The sequence below is a fragment of the Chiloscyllium plagiosum genome, unplaced genomic scaffold, assembly GCF_037043375.1.
Source record: "Chiloscyllium plagiosum isolate Xiang-an unplaced genomic scaffold, Cpla_swu_hap1 HiC_scaffold_26, whole genome shotgun sequence".
Classification (NCBI taxonomy): Eukaryota; Metazoa; Chordata; class Chondrichthyes; order Orectolobiformes; family Hemiscylliidae; genus Chiloscyllium; species Chiloscyllium plagiosum.
In genome coordinates this window covers 22,721,347-22,738,763 of record NW_028270164.1, presented here as the reverse complement: position 1 = coordinate 22,738,763, position 17,417 = coordinate 22,721,347, and positions in this window count along the sequence as shown.

Here is a 17,417-nt window from a genome sequence, read left to right as displayed (position 1 = left end):
AACAGTGACCCTTAGTCCTAGATTTTTCACATGAAATATTCTCCCCACATCCACCCAATCACAGCCAATTATATATTTCAATCAAATTGCCTCTTACTTTTCTAAACTTCAGGAATACAAGCCTAGCCTGCCTGTCCAACATTTCTTCATGAGACAACCTGTTCATTCCAGGTATTAGTCTGGTAAACTGACATTTGCTTCTGTTTTTCCCTCCTTGGTGAAGCACTCTACAATTTGTAATCAATTTCACCCATCATTTTTCCCCAATTTCATATTTTGTCCAACACATTCTGTCATTTCTAAGCTGCCTCTGACAATTCAAACTGCTCCTTCCCAGTTAGACATTAGCTGTATGTATGATAACTTTGCCTGGGACTTCTAAACTAAATTATTTATGTAAATTGCAAATAGTAATATCCTCACACTAAGCCCAATGAATACTTCCATTCCCTCGGCCACAAGTCTCCTCACGGTTAATATTTTGTAGTCTGTATCTGTCTCCAATACAATTATATTTGTGGCAATTCACTTCATAGTTTATGTTATGCCTATTGTGCTGCAAAAATTCTTTTTTTCAACAGTAAGTATGTCTGCTATAAAAACTGTTTATGTTGTGTTTGTATGTGATTTTTTTGTAAACACTATATCCAGTTTCCATGATAGCTGTGTACTGCCCCCTGTTGGGACAGTTCTTTTGTCAGAAAAGCTGAACCTTACCAAATTAATTTCTACAGTCCCATAAGATATGGTTAGTGGTTCTTTTTAGCTGAAGTAATAATTGCATATTTCTGTACTCATGTATATGAACATTAAGAGCAACATTATGATAATATATATGTTCTAAGAAATAGCTGCTCAACTGACTAACCCATTGGATTGAGTTATACATTAGAGCAATAACTTGACAGTGTAGTATGTGGAGATGATGAACTTGGCAGTAAAAATTAATGTATATTTAGGCCTGTAAAAAGGGAACATATGGTATTGCTAAGGATTCAATTTTAATCCAGCACATTGCTAGCGGTCACAAAGTAGAGATCTATGCAGGAGGCACTTATATGGTGACATGATGGCTAAGTGCTTAGCACCACTGCCTCATTGTGTTAGGGACCTAGGTTCAATTTCATTTTTAGACGACTGACTGTGTGGAGTTTGCACATTCTCCCAAAATTTACTTGGGTGTCCTCCCACAGCTGAAGATGTCCTGGGTAAGTGGATTGGCCATGCTAAATTGCCTTTAATGGAAGTACTCATTGGGCTTAGTGTGAGGATATTACTATTTGCAATTTACATAAATAATTTGGCTTAGAAGTACCAGGCAAAGTTATCATACATACAGCTAATGTCTAACTGGGAAGGAGCAGTTTGAATTGTCAGAGGCAGCTTAGAAATGACAGAATGTGTTGGACAAAATATGAAACTGGGGAAAAATGATGGGTGAAATTGATTACAAATTGTAGAGTGCTTCACCAAGGAGGGAAAAACAGAAGCAAATGACAGTTTACCAGACTAATACCTGGAATGAACAGGTTGTCTCATGAAGAAATGTTGGACAGGCAGGCTAGGCTTGTATTCCTGAAGTTTAGAAAAGTAAGAGGCAACTTGATTGAAATATATAGTTGGCTGTGATTGGGTGGATGTGGTGAGAATATTTCATGTGAAAAATCTAGAACTAAGGGTCACTGTTTAAAATAAGAGCCCCCCCCCCCCATTTAAAACAGATGATTTTTCTTCTCAGTCATAGATTTTGGAACTCTTTCTCTTGCTGGGTTAGCCACAGGAAATGCAGGGCTATAGAGTCTGAGTGGGATGCTCTTCAGAGGCTCAGTATTTACTCAATGGGCCAAATGGTCTGAGTCCACACTGTAAGGATTCTACAATTTCTAGTTGTTAATTGTGGATGGACTATGGTAAGAACAATTGTCATTCTTAGGTCTAGAAGTTTCTGAAATATTTTGCACTGTTTCTAGAATTGAAATTTGAAAATCTTGCTTTGAAGCAGTTAAATGTTATGGAATCCCTGTGGAGAAACAATGTGGAATGTAGAAATTTAAAGAATCTGTCTAGCGATTATCAGGATGGATCAGAGGAGGTGGTGTAGTTGTAATATCACTGGACTAGTAATCCAAATCTTCAGGATACTCAGGGGAAAACAAAAGCAAAACTTATGAATGACACATACTGGTCCTACGTATCTTATAGGAGAAAGTGAGGACTGCAGATGCTGGAGATCAGAACTGAAAATGTGTTGCTGGAATCCTGAAGAAGGGCTCATGCCCGAAACGTCGATTCTCCTGCTGCTTGGATGCTGCCTGACCTGCTGCGCTTTTCCAGCAACACATTTTCAGCTACACACTTATATACTTCAAAATGGAGCAACATTTCCTTTGCTTCTAAATACAATAGCATTTTTTAAAAAATATTTTTTCCCCTCTTAGTAATGTCTTGGGGGCATGGCTCCAAAGCCCAACAGGTAGATGGTTAAATTTGATATCAGTTAAAAATCTAGAAGGAAGAGCTATCAAAATGGTGACCATGTAACCACTGTTGATTGTTGTAAAAGTTCATCTAGTTCACTGATGCCTTTTAGGGAATAAACTTGGCTGTGTTTACCTGATACGGTCCACATGTGACTCCAGACCCACAGCAATGCAACTGATTCAACAGCTCTGAGCAATTAGGAATGTGTATTAAATATTGGCCGAGTTAGCAACACTGACATTCCATGAACAAATCAAAACAAAAAAAACTTACAAATCCTTTCTGGCTCAACTTTACAGGGAGAAGGTTAGCTAGAATTCTTGTTTTGGCCCCTGCTCAACAGCGTAAACACATATTGGTTGAAAACAAGGCATGTGGTTGTGTTAGTTCACAGGCAATAAAACATTTCTCAGTGTCAATTTCCATTGTTGAAGGTGGCAAGATATTGTCTCCCATTATGTTCCAGGGCAGAGGGAGGAGAAGAATAGAATCTCTGAAAAACAGAGACAAAAGAAAATAATAAACATACTTCTCTGTAGGAGACCCAATCAATTTAAATGCCCGGTGAGAAGAGAAGGCTGCTGCTGCACTGGATGGGATCTGTGTGCCTGCTGGCAGCACTGGCTGTGGGTGAGGGCATTCTCATTTGAAGTCCCCAGCCCTAACAATCACAACCTGTCTTGGAACATCCCTTGGGCAGGATTGACCACAAGGCTCACCGTCGAGATAGGATGGCAAAGACTAGATCTGTGCTTTTATGTTCATTCATGGAATGCAGGCATTTTCTGGGTAGGCCAACATTTATTGCCTTTTCCTAGTTGCCCAGAGAATATTGATATGGGCATGGAGACACATGAAAACCAGATCAGGCAAGGATAGCAAATTTCTATACCTAAAAGACATTAATGAACCAGAATTTTTTATGACAAACAGTGATTACACATGATTCAGAGATGCCGGTGTTGGACTGGGGTGTACAAAGTTAAAAATCACACAACACCAGGTTATAGTCCAACAGGTTTAATTGGAAGCACACGAGCTTTCAGAGCGATGCTCCTTCATCAGGTGATTAGATTAGATTAGATTACATTACATTACAGTGTGGAAACAGGCCCTTCGGCCCAACAAGTCCACACCGACCCGCCGAAGCGAAACCCACCCATACCCCTACATTTACCCCTTACCTAAAACTACGGGCAATTTAGCATGGCCAATTCACCTGACCCTGCACATCTTTGGACTGTGGGAGGAAACCGGAGCACCTGGAGGAAACCCACGCAGACACGGGAAGAACGTGCAAACTCCACACAGTCAGTCGCTTGAGGCGGGAATTGAATCCGGGTCTCAGGCGCTGTGAGGCAGCAGTGCTAACTACTGTGCCACCGTGCCGCCCACTTGCCACCGTGCCGCCCACGGATTGTGGAGGGCTCGATCGTAACACAGAATTTATAGCAAAAATTTGCAGTATGATGTAACTGAAATTATACATTGAAGAATTGATTGTCTGTTAAGCCTTTCATCTGTTAGAATACAGTGATAGTTTCACTTCTTTCATGTGTAAATCACAAAACCCTTTTTTATAAAGTTGCATTCTTGGGTTAGCTGTTAACAATGGTGATAGCTAGACAATATGTTGAAAGTGTTAGCCCCCTGTGTTCTCTGTCTATGACCTATGATTGATGTTCCCCAATGAAAACCGAGCAAAGGCTACAACAACGGATGAATGGGCACCGCACAACAATCAACAGACAGGAGGGTTCCCTCCCAGTTGGGGAACACTTCAGTGGTCCAGGACATTCAGCCTCGGACCTTCGGGTGACCATCCTCCAAGGTGGACTTCAGGAGAGGCAGCAGAGGAAAGTGGCCGAGCAGAGGCTGATAGCTAAGTTTGGTACCCATAGGGACCTTGGGTTCATGTCACATTACAGGTGATCACCATTGCACTACACACACACACACAGATATTCCTACACACACACAGACTCTCACATACACACGGACACAGATACACACAGCCTCGCACATAGACACCCACAGACACCCTTATAGACACACACACTCCCACACATGCACCCCCTCACAGATTTAAGACACTCTGCACTCACCACACACACACACTTTCTCACACTCACAACCCCCACCCCAGACAGACACACACACAGACAGACAAAGACCCACATGCACACATATATTTTTTGTGGTGAATTTTTTTGGTACTTTCAGAGTTACATTGCACTTTGCTCAAAAACCACATACATTCATGTAGAACTCTGAGCTCAAAAACTGCATGAATTTATGTAAAACTCTGTTATCTCACTTTTTAGATTGGAATCAATCTAAACATCAGGTCATAGACAGAGAACACAGTGGGCTAACACCTTCAACATATTGTCTAGCTATCACCATTGTTAACAGCTAACCCGAGAATGCAACTTTAAAAAAAAAGGGTTTTGTGATTTACACATGAAAGAAGTGAAACTATCACTGTATTCTAACAGATGAAAGGCTTAACAGACAATTAATTCTTCAATGTATAATTTCAGTTACATCACACTGCAAATTTTTGCTATAAATTCTGTGCCCTCCACAATCACCTGATGAAGGAGCGTCGCTCTGAAAGCTAGGGTGCTTCCAATTAAACCTGTTGGACTATAACCTGGTGTGTGATTTTTAACAGTGATTACACAGTCATTGTTAGGCCATCCACTTATTCCAGAATTTTTGAATTCTAGTTTAATCACATGCCATGTTGGGATTTGAATCCATGTCCCCAGAATGTTAGTCTGGGACCCTGGATTGTTAGTCCAATGAAAACTACTTATTGCCATGTTACCACCTCCCTTGTTGCTTGCTGTGTAGCAATCTGTTCTGCCTGTCCCTTCAGCCTGAGATCTGCATCCTTGAATGCCCCCACAGTCACCTGCTCGATAATAGCCTTTTTTAGTCTTAAAAGAGGAATCTTTCCCCCTTGTCTGGATGTTATCCTGTGCTTCAAAGAAAGATAACTGAGTTTGTCATATTAAGCCACCCCCACTGTCTAGGTGTTATCATCCTCCATCGTTCTGGTCGGTGAACCTTCAGTATCCAGACCCTCGTCAGTCAGAAGGAGTGATCCAGGAGGATGATGTGATCAAACGACTTTGTAAATCCCAGGGATATGGAAATGACATTCTCCCTTTTGGTTTGCTTGTACTCCTAAAATCTCTGTTGCAGATGTGTCATGCTATTACTGTCCCTATAAATCCACATCAGTACTTCAAAGATCTGCTGGAAACTAATTTGAATATCTATACTTTTCCCAGTATTCCCTGATGGGCTTTCCTGCACTGATGTTTGATCAAGAATACTGCCTGCTCACTCATGTTGGGCCCCTTGCATGCCACAACCAGCTTCAATTGTAAGATCAGACAATTGTGGTCTTCTCCCAAATCTTTACAGCTTCCTACTCATCAGCATGTTTATATCCAACCAGGAATAACGCTTCCTTCATCCATAATAAAGGAAGATGCATGGAGAGCCTCTGTCTGTATTTGGCACAAAGGTCAAACTCCCTCTGCCAATAACTGAGCTTCTAATGAACATTACCACTTTCAATCCCTCCACTATCTGCTCCATTTTGGACAAACATTTTTCAATCTTGTCTGCCAATTCTTGACACCCCCATTTTGTATTCCTGTCAAAGACACCAAAAAACATGAGATTAGGAAACATGGAATCCCCAAAGATCATGAAGCAGGGATTCTTTGTTCCACTGACATTAGGCCATTACAAAGTTGAAGGGAAGTTCAGGATAAAAAGGAACTATTTTGAGTATGTACATGGAATGAAGCCTGTGCATTATATTGTGCTAAGGAATCCTTTGACCATGCAGCGGCTTGCAGATGAAGGACTGAGGAGGCTGGTTGCCTTGGTGGTTGCAGGAGTATTATCATCAAGAAAATTGGATGATGGCTGTGCCAAGCATTTACTGAGATGTATCCACCAAGTAACCACAATGTTCTGCATGTCTGCAATTTTTGTGTCTAGTTTTGAGATGGAGGGAAGAAGAATTGAAAGTGGCATAAAGTGGAGTTTGAAGAGATGCTAATGCATGAAAATTAGGTTGATGCTGTTCAATAGCAAAATTTTGAAGTCATTATTTAAAGCTCTAAGAGAAAATCCAAAAACATTCTCCTCCAATGTCGAGAATCCAATTTTCTCATTCTCTCTAAGTTCCACCTTTCTCATTAATACTCATGCCATATCATTTGTACAGAGGTCTTGCTGTTCCTGCAGAGACTTTTTAAGTTGTGTAATTTAGCGTATATTTCCCATCTTCATGCTTCCTATCAAAATGAATTACTTCTCACTCTCTCTTAATTTCTACATGATGTTTATCATCCACTGGTCTAAGTCATCAGGCAGTCTGCTAATGTTCTCACTTTGCTACCTTTCTCAATTTCAGGTCATCTAAACTTTGAAATTATGCCTTTTCTACCCAAGTCCATGTTATTAATATGGATCATAAAGAGCATTAAGGTTCTAATACTGACACCTGGTGGACACCACTTTATACTTCCTTCCAGTCTGAAAAACACTTTTTGGCAGAGTTATTTTCATCAAGTTTCAAAATGGATTTGTCTCTGAAACCTAGTCTGTTCAGAGTCAGAGAGCATAGAACAGGCCCTTTAGACCATCGAGTCTGCGCTGACCTATCTAACTAATTGCGCTTTCCAGCACTTAGCCCAAATCCTTAAACGTTATGACATTTCAAGTGCTCATCTAAGTACCTTTCAAAAGGTTAAATGATTTCCCACTGCTATTACCCCCCCAGGTTGTGGATTCCAGATTCTCACCACCCATTGGAAAAATGTTCATCAAAGTCCCTCAGCATCTTGCCTTTCATTTTAGGATTGTGTCCCATTGTTATTGATTGTTCAACTGAGGGGAACAGCTGTTTCCTACCCAATCTATGCATTTCACTATATCTTATACATCTCAGTAAAGTCCCCATGCAGCCTTCTTGACTCCAAATAGAAAGCCCAAGCTTATCCAGCATCTCAGTAGCTATAATGCTCCAACCCAGCTAACATCCTGGTAAATCTCTTTTGCAACCTCTCCCAAGTGTAATCGTATCCTTTCTACAATGTGTCACTCATTGTCCAAGGTTGTCTGACTAAGTTGCTCAAGGAATGGACCACAGTAAGTCCTGACTGTCCGGCCACTAAAAATCAGAGGAGGTAACTATAAGGATGATTTGGAGACACTGGTGTTGGACTGGGGTGTACAAAGTTAAAATTCACACAACACCAGGTTATAGTCCAACACGTTTATTTGGAAGCACTAGCTTTCGGAGCACTGCTCCTTCATCAAGTACTTGTGAATAAACCTGTTGGACTACAACCTGGTGTTGTGTGATTTTTAACTGACTATAAGGAGCGAGTGTTGCAAGAAGAAAGCTGGAGAACTTAACTGTGGTGATTCAACGCCGCATGCTGGAAGGGAGAGGAGATTAAAATTGTGAAGAGCAAAATCAATTCTTAATGGGGAAAGATGATAAAGCATGGAAAGGTTAGGGCTAATCTGGGATGTTCGGGATCATCAATAGTTGGCAACACGATGGATTGATGAATGGGACTTGGGGAAGCTTAAAGCCTATGAAATGATGGGGGAGGACTACCGAGAAGGAATTTTTTACACTTACGAGTTTATCAATAATAAGAGTCGAAGCCTAACACACTGCATGAAGAGCAGCTCCATTTTCCTGGAAGTTAAATGAATGATGCCTCTAAAATTTGAAACTTCTCAGTAAGGTTTGTCTAATTAAAGTTGGGTTATCTCCAATTAAAAATAGACCTTGCTATGTTTTACTAGCACCATGAGGGGCAGCTTTCAGATATCTTTATGATGTATGTAGATGATTATTTGTTGGGTGGAAGCAACGAATTTGAAAACATTGTCATAAATGGACTTAAGTCAGAAGTCAAAATTGGAAATCAGGCATTTTGGGCTTTCAAATACTTTGGATTGGAAATCAGACAGAACGGATCACGTATCTCTTCGCATTAGCAATCTTATTTAGGAAATGTTAGCCCCATTGCTATTAGTCAAAGAAGGGTTTCACAACAGTGAGCCAGGTCCAGCCCCTGTGCAGTGCAGTGACTTCTGAAACTGGAATGGAGAAATTACGAGATCTGATTGGACCACTGAGTTGGTTGGCCACCCAAAAGAGGTCAGATGCTAGATCTGAAGCATTAGAGTTGAATACAACTATGAAAAATCTCACAGTCAAAGATATCATTCAGGTGAATAAAACATCAAAAAAAATTCAAAAGAAGCTTTGTGTTTTGAAGTTTCTATTATTGGGAGAAGGCAGGAACATGAAACATATTGTTTTTAGTGATGCTTCTTATGTCAAGAGTGTGGTGCTGCAAAAGCACATCAGGCCACACAGCATCCGAGGAGCAGGAGAATTGACGTTTCAGGCATTAGCCCTTCATCCAGGAATGAAGGATACCTGCCTTGAAGAATTTCTCCTCTTCCAGTGATGCTTCTTGTGCAAATCTCTCTGATGGGTTCTTGGATGCAGAACGATTTATCATTCTTTCTCGTGGAAAAGGGAGGTAAATGGTGCACTTTATCAGCCAATGGTAGAGGAATTCTCACTGTCACCTTCCACGGTGATGCAAATTGGAAGTGCGCAATAGCGAAGATAATGGTTGCAAACACACTCAGAATGGATAGGGAAAGTGACTTGGCCTGTGAGGGAGGAAACTGCAGCAACCACTAATCACAGAATTTTTAAACAAAAAGAACATTGATCAAAGATATGTGGATTGTATGGCACTCAATCTACTCACTTGCTATCTGACAGCACTGTCTCTCCTCTGTATGGCACCTTCCTGGCACATCCACAGGCGGATAACTCATTGACAGCTAAACCTTTGCATACAGAAAGTTGGACAAGTGAACTAAAGGTCGGAGTATGAACCAATGCCATGTTTACATATTGCTCCCCTGAATCCAGATGATGTAGTAGGCTATTATTGCTGACCTGCATCCTTTGAGCCTGGACTGTAGTCATGAATTGATGCTGAATGGTGTGAAAATGCTTTAGCTCCTACACTGTAAGCCTAATAACCATGTATATGGTTAAAGGACAAACACTTATACATAAAGTGAGGGTCACATGTAAGTAAGTCACTGACACCCACACCATTAAAGTGCTCTCAATAAGTTTTTGTTTTCTTCTCTCTTCCACTGCATCTTATTGTCCTCCCTGGTTCTGCAGCTGGAGAACAGGGAGCCAGCTTGGCAGTGGAACTCGTTGTTCCTGGTTTTAGGGCACTTCTGTCTAGAGAGGACACACAGGCTGAGGGACTTCTTGCCAAAGACAAGTTGACTCTCCTTAGCTTGAACTTCCAAGTGTCAGAGGGGTCAGGCAGAGTGGGTATTGAGGTATCACCCACATCTGCAGTGTCCCGAGTAGAAACCGCATGGGGCCTGTGTTTGGTTCCTTCTCCGGACGAGTCCCTCCTGGCACTGCCCTGTCTCGTTTTGAGGAGGGGGCACTCTTGAGTGAAGTCAAAAATTGCTGTACCTCTGTCACCATGTCTTCGGTCCTGAGGTGAGGTGATGGAGTGTAGGCTTGTGCATATCTTCATCACCCTCTGAGGGGCTGGACCTGGCTCACCCTGGCAGTTGCCAACCTGGCAATAGAGACAGACAGATGATTGTATGACTCATTGAACTGCTGCAGCTTCTTGGCAATGGATGAATTCCTTTACACCACAGGGTTAATTCCTAACTGAGGATGGTCCCCAGCAGTCCTCTGAGTCCCAGCAGCCTAAGACATTTCCTTCTTTGGCTAGCTGCAGAGCTGTAACTATGAGATGCTCAACAGATTGTGCTCTCCCACTCTCTATGCCTAATGTTCCCACTGAGGTGACTGAATTCAAGCTGCAGGGATGGTAGGTGCAGGAGGCATCCTTGCCCAAAACTTACTCTGAGCCTTCAGTATTGTCATCCTCAGAGTTCCAGGAGGGTGCTTCTTAGGCAACCAACTGTCCCACCGCAGAGGTCATGGGAGGCTGGCAGAAACTATAAGCATGAGAGAGCTAGCATCATGGCTAATAGTGTGCAACGAATAAGACTGACAGCAGTGTTAATGGGAGTGGTGGTGGAGTGCAAACTGATACTTACTTTTTATAACATGGATGTTTTTGCATCCCTGCCAGAATGGTTCCAATCTTCTCTTGTGAGGTTGTAAGGAGTGGCGATCTGAATGTTAGGCACTCCTAGCCATGTGGCCTTGCTGTGCCCTGTTATGGGCTGTGTGCTCCTGTAATACAGTAGGTCAGAGGGAATGAGTGAGATAACAATGGGTGGTGCAACTCTTATCGCTAGTGCATGTTGCGAAAATATGGGGAAGTGTTCCAGATGATTGTGGAAACAATGTAGAGGACATGCAGAGTTAGTGACTTGGGACAGTGGGTGGGGGAGGGTTGCAATGACAGCAAGTGAGGGAAGATGTAGCATACATGAGTGAGAGTGGCAGAGCATGAGCCGTGGTGGGTGATGGGGTCTAGTGGCACAGATAGAGGTGTATGAGGTAATAGAGAGAAGAGTGAGGTATTCCTGGAGGAACAGAGAAGGTCATTGGCCTTCTTGTGGCACTGCTGGCTGTCCCTCTATGCCACAGAGATGGCATTGTCCTAGTGGATGTTCTGGGATCAGGCTGGCAGGGTCTGGTAGCATAGACTTATGCTGTTCTTCCTTTGCTGCTATTTTCCGATTCTGTTCTTCAATGAACAGGGCAGCTTCAGAATGCCAATGTTCATCCGGGTGCACAGCACCAGTTTAAAGATCACGCACATGCAAGGGATTCTGAACTTTTGGCAGATATCCACTAAGTAATGAGTTGTTCTGGAAACAGTGTAGGGTGGGGTGGAAATTAGAAGTGAAAGATGCCATAGGGAGGAGTAGGTAATTGGTAAGCTTGGTAAGAACACAAAGCAAAAACCAGCTTGGCCTCATTCCAAAATCTCTCCAAAACGCTCGGCGCAACTTGGACTTTGTGCTCAATCATTATTTTGATGGTATTGTTTTTCACAATATTCTATAATTTCCTTTGCCAATAGAAATGTTCTTGTAAACCCCTGCTGGCCTTTAAAATTTCCTGCTTACTAAATGGTTGAGCTGCTACAGGTTGCCCACACAATGCAAATTAAACTGATCCCTAGAATATGTACATGGCCAACAAGTGAGCTGTTGGGAACCACTAACAGCATGTCGCCTGATTCACTGCACTGGAGGTCCCAAGCTATGGTCAACAGTGACCTGGGTCACTTTCAGCAGATGAGTAGATTGTTTGATTCATGCTCATGAATTCTTAGCATGCTACATGGAGTCGCAATTCTCTGTTTTGTTAAATAGTTCAGAGTGTCCAACTATGCAGTTGTTAAGTAGCTATTCAGGCTTAGACGATAATCCATTTTATTTCTGCATGGATTTTACATTCTTCTTTTGTTGTTTTAGTTCCCACAGAGAAGATCTGATTTAAATTTGGTTTATAAGTCAGCATATAAAAGCAATATTTTCTTCTTAGCTTACTTCTGCTTATAGCGGCTTCATAAAATTCAGATATAACTGATGGTGGCTGAGGAGGCAGGTAATTTTAATGAGCACATATGAAAGACCAGCTACACAGCAGCAGTAATTTATAGTCCATAGAAAAGGAAAAAGGAAAGTTGCAGCCAAAAATCACTTTTCATCTGATAAGAACAAGAGACTACGGATGACATTGATTGAAATAGAAAAGATTGCAAAGGTATTTTCAACAATCTTTCAAATTAAAAGCAGACAATTAATTAATTGCATTCTAATTTTACACCCCATAGTCTTGCCCAGTTGCAGCTGGACCCCATTCTTTTGACAGTATATAGTGGTGTGACTGATGTAGTACAGTATTTTGATGAATTGACAATTGACAATATGCTTCATTTATGTGAATACATACCCTTCTTGTTACTATTTTCAATTATATCTGATTTTACAGTTAACCATTAAAATATATGGGCAGGGAAACAAAATTTGTAAATGTAGCTTTTTATTTACCAACAAATTCCTTTTACAACCCAACACCACTTTCTTAAGCATACAGTAATTAGTCCCATAATAGGTATTCAACTATTATTGCTACCATCTTTGCCAACATATTGTAGTCTCTAAATTGTCAAAAAAATTACTCTTGCTCAATTTCATAAAATTAAATATCAAGACTTATGAAATAAAGATAGCTGACTGTCTTTCAACTCACATGAAGTTCTGCTGTCAATCTATCATTCTTGAGTGTTTGCAGAGAATATTTTCATAGCAAACTGAAATTCAGCCAACTAATCAGTCAATATTTTTCCTCTATGTGCGACAGTGTTACCTGAGCAAAGAAAAGGTGAAGAGCACAAAATATGTGAGGTTACACCAGATCCTATTAAAAATTGTATCTCTAGTTTTACCTACCAGATTCTAACTTTCTTTGTAACTCTGATAAAAGGTCATTGAGTGAAATGTTAATTCTCTCCACAGAAACTGCCTGAAATGTGTACTTCCAGCTATTTCCAGTTTTGTTACTTTACTTTTAATTACTTTTGTAAGTTTCAAAAATATTCACTGACCTGGTGAAAATTTGTCCCATAGGAATTTTGTCCCAGTGTTTTCACTTCAAGGTCTTCTTGTCAGTTATTTTCTTTGAAAATATGAGAATTAAGAATCGTAGCATCACATATTTGCATGTTCTCACCTCTGAGAGTATTAAATTTCTAAAAAGCTGACACCCTGAGCATCTCCCACTTATTTTGTTCTAGAATTCTCTCCCTGAAATATTCTGCTCCAACATCCTTCAAGAACTTCTTTAAAGCTCATTGTTTTAACTGAGCTTTATATCAACCCTCCTAATATTTCCATATTTTCATGTCAATGCTTTTATAATTAATGTTTTGTGCAACTTGGAATAATTTTCTGAAAAGTATCAAATGAGGAGTGCAAGCTGCTATTAAATAATTTGTGTATTAAAATTGCAAATTATAACTTATAATCAATTTACAAATTATTATAGTCCTAGACTCAAAACACAATTTTAATCCAAACTTGTGTCTGTCTCATGCTACACATACTAAAATTAGATATGGTTAAAAGGTATACAACTCCCTGTATTGGACCACAGATGGGAACCAGTAACATACAAAGCAGTGGAGCTTGATGACAAAACTCGCAGATTTAGAATAAAGCTGGTCATCCTAACACTATAAACTTGTTCTGCAGCAAAATCAAACTCTGATTAAATGGTCATCAATCCAACTTCCTGTCTGAATGGACTTTGCCAAGTGCAAATTGGCTGCTGTATTTCCTTATGCAGTAACAGTGATTAAACTTTGAATTTGAGTCATTTTTGGACATCCTGTGTAAATGCTAAGGTACTATAATATGGAAAATTTGCCAAAATAACCAGTTACAACAATACAGTATCAGTGTCACTGTTGCAAAATAATTATTATTGTCTATGAATTAATGATGACTTCCTACTTATACCAGCTTTACTTAAGAGATCGAACAAATCTGGCATTCTGCTGAAGAATAGATATAACAAACTCGTAGCAAATTCCTGTGTACCAAATGCAGTGCCAACATTAATATGAATTGCCTTTTGCCTCAAGAACACAAAATGCAACACTTAATCCTTTCTTTATGAACATTACTTTTCCTGATGCTGAAACCTTCTTCATTGAAAGGACAAGCATGGATATGATTTGAACCAAAGCTTTTTATTAACATTTCCAAGTATATTTCTCCTTCTGATAGCAAGTTCTAATTATTCCAAAAATAAAACAAGTTTTCATGGTTATTAAAGTTGTGGAATATTTAGTCCTGTTGCTTCTTTTGATCTTAATTACTGTTCTGTCTGGAGGATATTGCATCACTCTTGGTGATATTTATTGGAGAAACAGCAATGGAATGCTGCAGTTCCTTTAGCAGCCACTGCATGTACACATTACTGTCACAGGAGGTCCAATAAGCTTTGAATTTTCCTTTCTTAGTCGAACCTGTTCTTGCTACATTACAGACTCCAATCTGTTGACTTTTTTTCTCCATTTCACTCAAACATTGACTGGCTTCCAATGACACATAAACAGAACAATTCCAACCATTTTGCATACACCTGTCTAAAGCATTCCATCAGGTCATACTCTTTACAAAGGCAAGAATGAATAAATATGACCTCCTTTATATTTCTCCAAATACTGCTGCTGGCAAAGCAAGGTGGTCCCCAAAGTTGAATCTCTGCATGTGGGTGAGTGACTCCTCAATGGTGGGTGAGAGGTGGCAGTTCACTCAAAACATTAAGATGAAGATGGATCAAGGTCAAATGCTTCTTGAGCTAAGTTCTCCTTGTGCAAGGACCATGTGTTCCACTCAATTTGCAACCAAAAACAGATGCAAATGATTTTACCCCTTCACAATATTCCACTTCAAAAAAGAGACTTTCATTGGTTTTATACACAAGCAATCAAGAACATGGGCAGGAATTTACAGGATGCCTCTCAAGTTCATATGGTCGTTAAAAGCCCACAAGATGTGACAAACAGTTACTCTCTAAGGTGGGCACACACAAGTCAGGGAGGGGAGTGTTGCTGCACCCAAAAAGAGAAGAGCGTCCAGGACTGCAGGTGCCCGTCATTATTGGCTACCTCCAGGTAGTCCCCTACAGGCATCTGCACTGTTCCCTGTCATGTGCAAGGATCTGAAAGCCAACTGGAAAATCCCATTTCATCTCTGATAATTGCCCGTATGTGACCATCTGCTAAGTGAAGGGGTTATCCACTGAGGCAGGCAGGTAACCTTGACACTTTCCCGCTCCTTTATCCTGCCTCTGGAGAAATAGTCCAGTGGCAAAATTGAGTCCAGGAATTATCCAGATTTGTTCAGAGACAGGCTCTACCATCTTATTTTTGGGACCTATACTGTAATGCCTAGCAAGCCATTTTACTGGAAAGTAAGGTAAGTGGCCTAAAATGTCTCCTACCATTCAATTCTATGGTTACATTCCATCCTTTAAGTCAATTCCCCGAAATCAAGGCAATATGAGAGTGAGGGAAATTAAGCTAGTTCCTTGCCCCTTTTTCTTGAACTTTTGCATATGTGGAAATTGATATTTCTACATGGAAAAGTCTGGAAAATCAGTTATTACCATTATCAGTTAAGCTTTTATTAGTTTTCGTCTTTCTCCTGGTTAATCTCCATTTTCATGTTCCTCCCTTATTATTCAAAACATTGATGATAATTTTTTTCCATTTTAATCTCTTTTTTCTCCTCTACAAGGAAATTTAAAAATACTGCTTTTCACTGGCCATTTGGAGGATTTCTTGCAATTAACTGTAAATATATGATACTTGTGATTTACACTAATTTTTCTGTTTTATATCAATACTTTCTTGCATGATTTTTCTTTGTGTAAAATAATGATGAGATGTCTGAGTAGAAACAAAATGTACCAAGCCAAAAGATGGAAGAGTTCAGTATCCAACTTGTTCTCTGTTCAGAATACTCAATGGGACCCACCCTCCTTAGTACCATAGGATTCTATTGGGTGAAAGGTTTGGAGGAGGAAGGAAGAATATAAGCATAATTCAGCTACATAATTAAATCATTGTCAGTGTTTGTTTCCTCATTCAATTCCATCATGTTTTATAAATTATTTGTGTTCCTTGCACCATCATCCTCCCAATGCAACTGACATTCCATGGCATCATTTAGGTTGACCTCTGGGAAACAGACGATAATGATAAAAGTTGACCTCGTCTTTCATTTTCCCTGCCCTTCTCTGTGAAAGAATTTAATTTCAGATTAGATCACTGCATTTAATGGACAGATAAGCCTTGGACGTCACTGTGTAAACAGTCACCATGGAAATCCATTACTCAATGTCTGCAGTCCAGAGAATTGGTTACATAACCGGCTGTGAAAGTTAAGCAACCGTTAATTAAAAAAATATATTGTGCTGAACCTAAAAGATTCATACATACGAATTTCATATAATCCACTAAAATCCACATTACGTTCTACATGTATGTCAGTTTGCAAAAGCTTGATCCCTTTATTAAACTTCACTAAATGGGTGTCACTGGTTTCCACCTTGCCATCTTTCCTATCAGGAACTCCTTCTATAATTTTTAAGGCAATCTTGCAGCCTTCTTTCTCGCTGGAGGAATAAAGATCTCCAGCTTGCTCAAAAATAAAACACAGCAGATGCTGGAGATTAAATTAGATTCCCTACAGTATGGAAACAGGCCCTTCAGCCCAACAAGTCCACACTGACCCTCCAAAGAGTAACCCACCCAGACCCATTTCCCACTGACTAATACACCTAACACTATGGGCAATTTAGCATGGCCAATTCACCTGCACAGTTTGGATTGTAGGAAGAAACTGGAGCACCCAGAGGAAACCCACACAGACATGGGGAGTATGTGCAAAGCCCACACAGACAGTTGCCCGAGGCTGGACTCAAACCCGGGTGCCTGGTGCTGTGAGGTAGCAGTGCTAACCACTGAGCCACCATGCTGCCCTGAAATGGATGGAAGACGGAAAGGGCCTGATAGCAACCGCAACATTAAAATCCCAGCTAGCTAAGTCTTTCCTGAGGGTTACATTGGACCTCTTAATGGTACCTTCCCGGATGCCCTTGGGGATACTTCAACAAATGTCAAGTCAGATCAATGCAAAATCTCAAAAAAAAGCAGAGGGAACAATTTGGTTGTTATAATAACATCATACTGGAATAATTTTGCAGTTAACCCATCCGACTTGCCAGAGGCAGGTGATAAGGGGATTGAGTGGTGGGTACTGTCCTGTGGTTGTTTGCAGGGGGGCTGTGAGAAAGGATGCGCGATGGCACGGTGTAT